Below are 8,154 nucleotides of genomic sequence, written 5' to 3'. Positions count from 1 at the left end.
TTGGGGGGCGACGGAAGCGGGAGAGTCCAGCGAGCTGCAGTATAAGTGGAAGCAAGGAGGAAGGAGGGTTTTTCTGGGATCGCCCCCTCTTCAAGACATATGGGCTTCTCCTCGCAAAAAACAAAAACAAATGGGCTTTAAGATGGATAGGCTTTTGTATCGGCCTAGTTGTCTACCCATGTTTCGTACTAGAGGGCCTTGTGCTAGAGGCAGCTCGAGACACTCTCCAGCTTATTTCCCATTCGAACGAAACAAAGAGACGCCTCCAGCTTATGGCTACTCATCGCTAACCTTTTTCAACTTGGCATCCACCAAATTAGAGGATGCGGTACTGGATGAAGACACTCACACTTGTCGCCTAGCGCGGCAAAGTGAGGTGTCAAATAACATGCCTACAATATACTTACTAGATTGTGAAGGTTCATAGGCTAGTCAACATTCACATTAAACTAAGCTTCAGAAGATACGATATGCATACTAACATTCAGAAGAACAAAAGTTCAGCATGTTTATCATCTCAATGATTCACCATACTATAACCAATACAAAGCTGTAAGAAGCTATGGAAATAAAGAAAATTGGTTGATGCTTCTTTGAGCAAAGGGCCTCCCTGCGCACGCATTAATTTCCTGGGCATGCTTGTTTCTTCTCAATGTTGCGAGCACTTAGAGCATGTTGGCAACTCCACAGCTAGCTAGATGCCTCATCTTGCAATTGATGCTGACACATTTGAAGCAAACACATGAGGCAATAGAGATGACTCAACATGAGTCCATATTGTGCAGTTCCCCTGAAATCATCTTCATTGTCATGAATCTGAAAAGATAGGAAAACAATAGCTGTACTTAAACAGTGTTGCAAAACAGCAGCACATATCAATAGCTCGGCATGACAAAACATGATCATCTGGACGAAGGGGATACAGACCTACCTAAGGAAGATTATATATAATTCCATAAGTCTTTAGTTGATTTCCACCTTCGGGTGCACAACTTGTTTGCTCCTCCACACATGACAGGATCGTTTCGCACTGCAATTAGCAAGTCAACGTACGAATAAGCTTATTTCATCTTGCGGTGGTCATTGTACCTAGTTATGAATGTAGGAATACCTGGAGCACCATGAGGTTAGCCGATAGCAGGTAGATGTAGCCATATAAATTTTGTGTGGTGCTACCGAAATTGAGGTTTGTATCCCTTCCCGTTATGAGAATTCTTATTGAAGTTGGTAGAATGTGAGAGCTTGTTCTTCGCATCAAACATACCTTTCCCCTGAGATTTGTTCTTGTTGTTTTGGGGCTGGTTGGGCTGGAAGTTCTTCTCGTGTACCATGTGGGAACTAGAAGCTCCCTCAACGACCCAAGCACGTGTGTCTTTTTCTCTCGCTTTCTCTTCAAAATCAAGAGTGCTAATGAGATCCGAAATGGACAACTCATGTCTCTTGTTTTTCAGAGAAGTAGCAAAATTGTTCCATGAAGGTGGAAGCTTTGGCAATGATGGTCCCAGCAACAAATTTGTCTGGCGACACACACTTAAAGTACTCAAGTTCCTTAGCGAGTGACTGTATCTCATGAGTCTACTGAAAAACAGAGCGCTCATCAGTCATCTTGTAGTCACAGAATTGCTCCATGACGTACAACTCGTTCCTAGCGCCCGAGGCCCTGAACGTGGCCTCGAGCGCAGCCCACATGTCTTTGCCACTGTCAAACGACATATATGAATCCACAATGGAATCGTCAAGAACACTCAGCAGGGCAGCTCTGAAGAGGGTATCCATGTTCTCAAAAGCTTCCTGCTGTGTAGGATTAAGATCGCCCGCAGGCTTACCCTTAGTGGAGTCATAGTAGTACATGATCTGAAACCAATATACTGCTCTTGTGCGCCACCTTTTATATTGCACCCCCTTAAAAGTAGGCGCTTCAAAAGCGCAGCAAAAGCACTCAGAGTAAATTGCCTATAATCAGGTTTTTGGATTGGATTGTTGAATATATGAGCAATTTATTATGAGATTTAATCTGAATCAACAGTAAATAGATCATTACAACAATTGTAAAGATCAAAGTAATGATGCATACTAAACCAGGAGGACAGAATCACATATTGTACAGCGGGAGCAGAACCGCTGTGGTTGATGTTGTCACTCATGTCGTCTATGAAGAGGTTACTGAGGTCGGGGAAGAAGGCTGTCGTTGAGGAAGTCATCACTGGCAGCATTTACAGGAGTGTGCTCCCCAAAAACCTAATCGCCCCTCTCCCGTACAGGATCATGAAAGGCGGGATTCGGAGGACTGTTGTCCCTTCTCGCAGTGCACGCCGGAAGGAGGGATGGAGGACAATTGCGTGGTGGCGCTAAGATCTGGAACGGTGTGAAACCATATGATACAGTGGCGGATAGGGTAGAGCCTGTTAGGTCGATCGTGTGAGTAAGACCAAGTATAATAGTACTCCCTCCATCTCGGTTTACAGGGCAAGCACGTCGTTCTACGTTGAGAATTTAACTAGCTATATATGTATTATATGTGATGAAAAATATATGTTTAGAAAATACATCCGCTTAAGAATCCAATGATATACTTTTAGTGACATATAACTCATGTTTAGTTAGTCAAATGGATGATCTCGAACTACCCGCATGCCCTCTAAATTGAGATGGAGGGAGTAGGCCTGTGGCCCAAACCCCATGTCCAAGTCAACAAAAGCCCCACTATCCAAAAGAATTAGAAACGGCTGAGTAATTAAGGTGTCGGTTAATTATTAATTAATGACTTAATAAATTTTCCGACCAACAAAAATATAGACCACATGCATAGCTTTTGTCCTTGGACAGACTCATTCCCAAAGAGCGCGCGTGTAGGTTTCCTATTATCATGCTCATGCAAATGCTAGAATAGATCACGTTATAAAGTGGTACAACTCACACTTACCTACTCCCTCCTTCCATCTATATACGGCCTAATATGTTTTTTGAGGCTAACTTTGACCAAATGTTAGAGCCATAATATATGACACGCAACTTACATAAAGCATACGATCAAATTTGTATGTGAAAGGACCTTTCAGTGATATAAGTTTCACATTATACATCCCATGTACTATTAATATTGTCAATAGTCAAAGGCGGTCTTGAAAAACACATTATGCCATATATAGATGGAAGGAGGGAGCAGCAGTATTTGACTAAACTTTAGTCCCACTCACACCACTCTTAGGGCATGGTTAATAGTATAGCCAACATCCGGCTATATGAAGTTGACACATCATCTAGAACCAACCTAATAGCCTGCTAGTACAATAGTTAGTCTCTTTAGTATAATACTATATCATTAATAATGGCCCCACCTTTTATCTCACAAAGTATGTTGAAGCTCCTGCTACAACCAGCTACAAGATTACAACTCGCTTCTCTTCTCTCTCTGCTTCTCTCTCCTTCAACTAAGCACAAATACTATATTGATATCCTTATAGCCTACTTATGTCATCTAATTGTAGTACTTGCTCTAAATTTACTATCCACTGTGTAGTCTGAAATTTTGAGCGTGCAACGGGAGGTGCCCTCGGTCGGCACGCCGCTTCAACGGCGGAAGCAGTGAGAGGTCGCGTCACCCTGACTTGGCATCAATGTGGAGCGGCGGGCTCAACTGGCGCCGGGCGGGAAGCATGCGTGGGAGGGATGGAGGGGTTTTTGGTGGGCCAAGAAGGTGAGAAGCCAACTTGGGATCGGTCCAGACGGGGAAATATCATGTGCTCCCATACTCACTAGTTTCATGCATATGAAACTAGTCTATGTTACTACTCCCTCTTTTCCAGTTTATAGGGCTTATATCAAAATCTTAGTTTTTCTATTTTATAAGGATCGATTTGGTTGTTCCCCATCACAAGTTTAGATTTCAAGGTGCATTAAATAATTGCATGCAAGTATTAAGAGAAAATTGACCAATGCATGTACTTTATGCATGCACGCATTGCAATTAATACAATAGTAAACATAAATTCTTGAGGAAAACAAGAGCATTAATTGGGTGCTTTTGCAAATTACATAAAGTATTCCACCACTCATCATCTACCTTGGTTGGTGAGATTTTCGAATTGAGCCCTATAAACCGGAAAGGAGGGAGCCCTATAAATCGGAAAGGAGGGAGTAGTACGGTAATGTTATGATGGCTTCATTTATAAGCTTGTAGACTCATCTTCTCTTGGGAAACGCTATGCTACAGTAACATATTACCACTTCTCATTAACAACTTGCGACATAAGCAAAATTTTCTTGGAGTACGCTCAGTTACTCCCACTATTACTAGTCGTACAAAGTGTGGGCCATGTAGAGGGTGTAGTAAGCAAGCTTCTCATTGTTCTGCGAGTTGACATGACACATCAAAGTAGTAGTTTTTCAAAATGTACATCAAAGTACCAGTGTAGTAGTCTCCAAAAAGGGCCGACCATGTCCATGGCTACCATTCCATCCCGTGCTCCGTCATTGAGTATGTGCATGATTCACGTGCCATTCAAGAAAAAAACTGCATACGTTCCATTGAAGAAAAAATTAAAAACAAACACGCCACTGCGTCATGGTCGAACTTTGATTCGTCCACGCGTGGTTCCCGACCCTCCACTAAGTGAACAACTACAAACGCATCAAATTATCGCAGAGCTGCCTCTTCATCCAGAAATGAGCTCCACCGTGTACCTGCAAGCCTATGTTAGGGAATGAGACACAGAGTATGTGCGTCCATGCGTGCAATTTTTCTCTTTGTGCATGTACTCCTTTTTTTGTGGGTGATTCGTGCACAAACTCGGCCTACGTTGGTGACTATTGGTGAGTCTCAATTATGTCTACATCTCAACATGTACATCTACATCTGCATCTATGTCTACATTACATCTACATCTACATCTACTATAGTACAACACGTTTTAGCAATGAGACCAACCATTTTCTTGCATGACACGACCAACCCGTATCGCTTCTTGCTCTTTATCTCTCTCAATGTGCGTCCGGTGGGCGATTTTGCCATCGATTGAGATTGGTTCGCTCACACTCGGTCCCACATGTTATAAACCTAAAAATAATACTCTGACCAGCAGACCATTGAAAGAAGTATAATTTTCACCCTAAAATGTAAGTTGATGGACAAATAACCCCCCAAAGTTAATTTTCGTACGCTACTCAAATCTCTAAAACTGGGTATATCACCCCCTTGAGCGGTTTTAGTTTTCACATTGTAGAGTTTAGGCGGTTTTGATTGTTGACTAGGAATTGACTAACTATTTACACTAATGAAATGGCAACGATGCCGCCGGAAGCCACGAAAGTCGTTGCTACCTCTTGATCACGGTGTTGGTTTTCCCTTGAACAGGAAAGGGTGATGCAGCAAAGTAGCGTAAGTATTTCCCTCAGTTTTTGAGAACCAAGGTATCAATCCAGTAGGAGACTACACGCAAGTCCCTCGTACTTGCACAAACAAATAAGAATCTCGCAACCAATGTGATAAAGAGGTTGTCAATCCCTTCACGGTCACTTAAGAGTGTGAGATCTGATAGAGATAATAATAATAAGATAAATATTTTTGGTATTTTTATGATATATATTGGAATATAAAGATTGCAAAATAAACGGTACCAGAAATAGCTAGTTGACGGGAGATTTAGGCATGATCATGTATATAGGCATCACGTCCGCGACAAGTAGACCGGAACGATTCTGCATCTACTACTATTACTCCACACATCAACCGATATCCAGCATGCATCTAGAGTATTAAGTTCATAAGAACAGAGTAACGCATTAGGCGACATGACATGATGTAGAGGGATAAACTCAAGCAATATGATATAAACCCCATCTTTTTATCCTTGATGGCAACAATACAATACGTGCCTTGTTGCCCCTGCTGTCACTGGGAATGGATAGCGCAAGATTGAACCCAAAGCTAAGCACTTCTCCCATTGTAAGAAAGATCAATCTAGTAGGCCAAACCAAACTAATAATTCGAAGAGACTAGCAAAGATAACCAATCATACATAAAAGACTTTAGATAAGAATCAAATATTGTTCGTAGATAAACTTGATCACAAACCCACAATTCATCGGATCTCGACAAACACACCGCAAAAAGAGTTACATCGAATAGATCTCCAAGAAGATCGAGGAGAACATTGCATTGAGCTCCAAAAAGAGAGAAGAAGCCATCTAGCTAATAACTATGGACTCGAAGGTCTGAGGTAAACTACTCACACATCATCGGAGAGGCTAGGGTGTTGATGTAGAAGCCCTCCGTGATTGATTCCCCCCCCCCCGGTGGAGCTTCGGAAAAGGCCCCAAGATGGGATCTCTTGGGTACAGAAGGATGCGGTGGTGGAAATTGGGTTTCGTGGTTCTCCTGGATGTTTTCGGGGTATATTCATATATATAGGAGGAAGAAGTAGGTCGGTGGAGCTACGAGGGGCCCACGAGGGTGGAGGGCGCGCCTAGGGGGTAGGCGTGCCCCTGCCTCATGGCCGCCTTGTTTGTTTCTTGACGTCCACTCCAAGTTCTCTGGGTCACGTTTGTTCCAAAAATAACTCTCCCGAAGGTTTCATTCCGTTTGGATTCCATTTGATATTCCTTTTCAGTGAAACACTGAAATAGGCAAAAAAAACAGCAATTTGCACTGGGCCTTGGGTTAGTAGGTTAGTCCCAAAAATAATATAAAAGTGTATAAATAAGCCCATTAACATCCAAAACAGATAATATAATAGCATGGAACAATAAAAAATTATAGATACGTTGGAGACATATCAAGCATCCCCAAGCTTAATTCCTGCTCGTCCTCGAGTAGGTAAATGATAAAAACAGAATTTTTGATGTGGAATGTTACCTAGCATAATTCTCAATGTAATTTTCTTTATTGTGGCATGAATGTTCAGATCCGAAAGATTCAAGACAAAAGTTTAATATTGACATAAAAATAATAATACTTCAAGCATACTAACTAAGCAATCATGTCTTCTTGAAATAACATGGCAAAAGAAAGTTCATCCCTACAAAATCATATAGTTTGGTCATGCGCCATTTTCATCACACAAGAATGCTCTCATCATGCACAACCCCGATGACAAGCCAAGCAATTGTTTCATACTTTAGTAATCTAAAACTTGTTTCAACTTTCACGCAATACATGAGTGTGAGCCATGGATATAGCACTATGGGTGGAATAGAATATAACGATGGAGGTTATGTGGAGAAGACAAAAAAGGAGAAAGTCTCACATCGACGAGGCTAATCAACGGGCTAGGGAGATGCCCATAAAATGATGTCAATGCAAGGAGTAGGGATTGCCATGCAACGGATGTACTAGAGCTATAAATGTATGAAAGCTCAACAAAAGAAACTAAGTGGATGTGTATCCAACTTGCTTGCTCACGAAGACCTATGGCATTTGAGGAAGCCCATTGTTGGAATATACAAGCCAAGTTCTATAATGAAAATTTCCCAGTAGTATATGAAAGTGACAAAACAAGAGACTCTCTATCATAAAGATCATAGTAGCATTGTCCCTTTTTATTTCTCTTTTTCGGCCTTTCTCTTTTTTTATTTGGGACAATGCTCTATTAATGATGATCATCACACTTCTATTTATTAACAACTCAATGATTACAACTCGATACTAGAACAAAATATGACTCTATATGAATGCATACGGCGGTGTACTGGGAACGGCAATGAATCAAGAGTGACATGTATGATAAATTATGCATGGTGGCTTTGCCACAAATACAATGTCAACTACATGATCATGCAAAGCAATATGACAATGATGAAACATGTCATAAATGAAATGGTGGAAAGTTGCATGGTAATATATCTAAGAATGGCTATTGAATTGCCATAATAGGTAGGTATGGTGGCTATTTTGAGGAAGATATAAGGTGGCTTACGTGTGACAGAGTGTATCATATCACAGGGGTTTGGATGCACCGGCGAAGTTTGCACCAACTCTCAAGGTGAGAAAGGGCAATGCACGGTACCGAAGAGGCTAGCAATGATGGAAGGTGAGAGTGCATATAATCCATGGACTCAACATTAGTCATAAAGAACTCACATACTTATTGCAAAAATCTACAAGTCATAAAAAACCAAGCACTAAGCACATGCTCCTAGGGGGATAGATTGGTAGGA

The sequence above is a fragment of the Triticum dicoccoides genome, chromosome 2A, assembly GCF_002162155.2.
Source record: "Triticum dicoccoides isolate Atlit2015 ecotype Zavitan chromosome 2A, WEW_v2.0, whole genome shotgun sequence".
Classification (NCBI taxonomy): Eukaryota; Viridiplantae; Streptophyta; class Magnoliopsida; order Poales; family Poaceae; genus Triticum; species Triticum dicoccoides.
The sequence above is the reverse complement of the archived record's forward strand: the minus strand, read 5'-3'. Positions refer to the sequence as shown.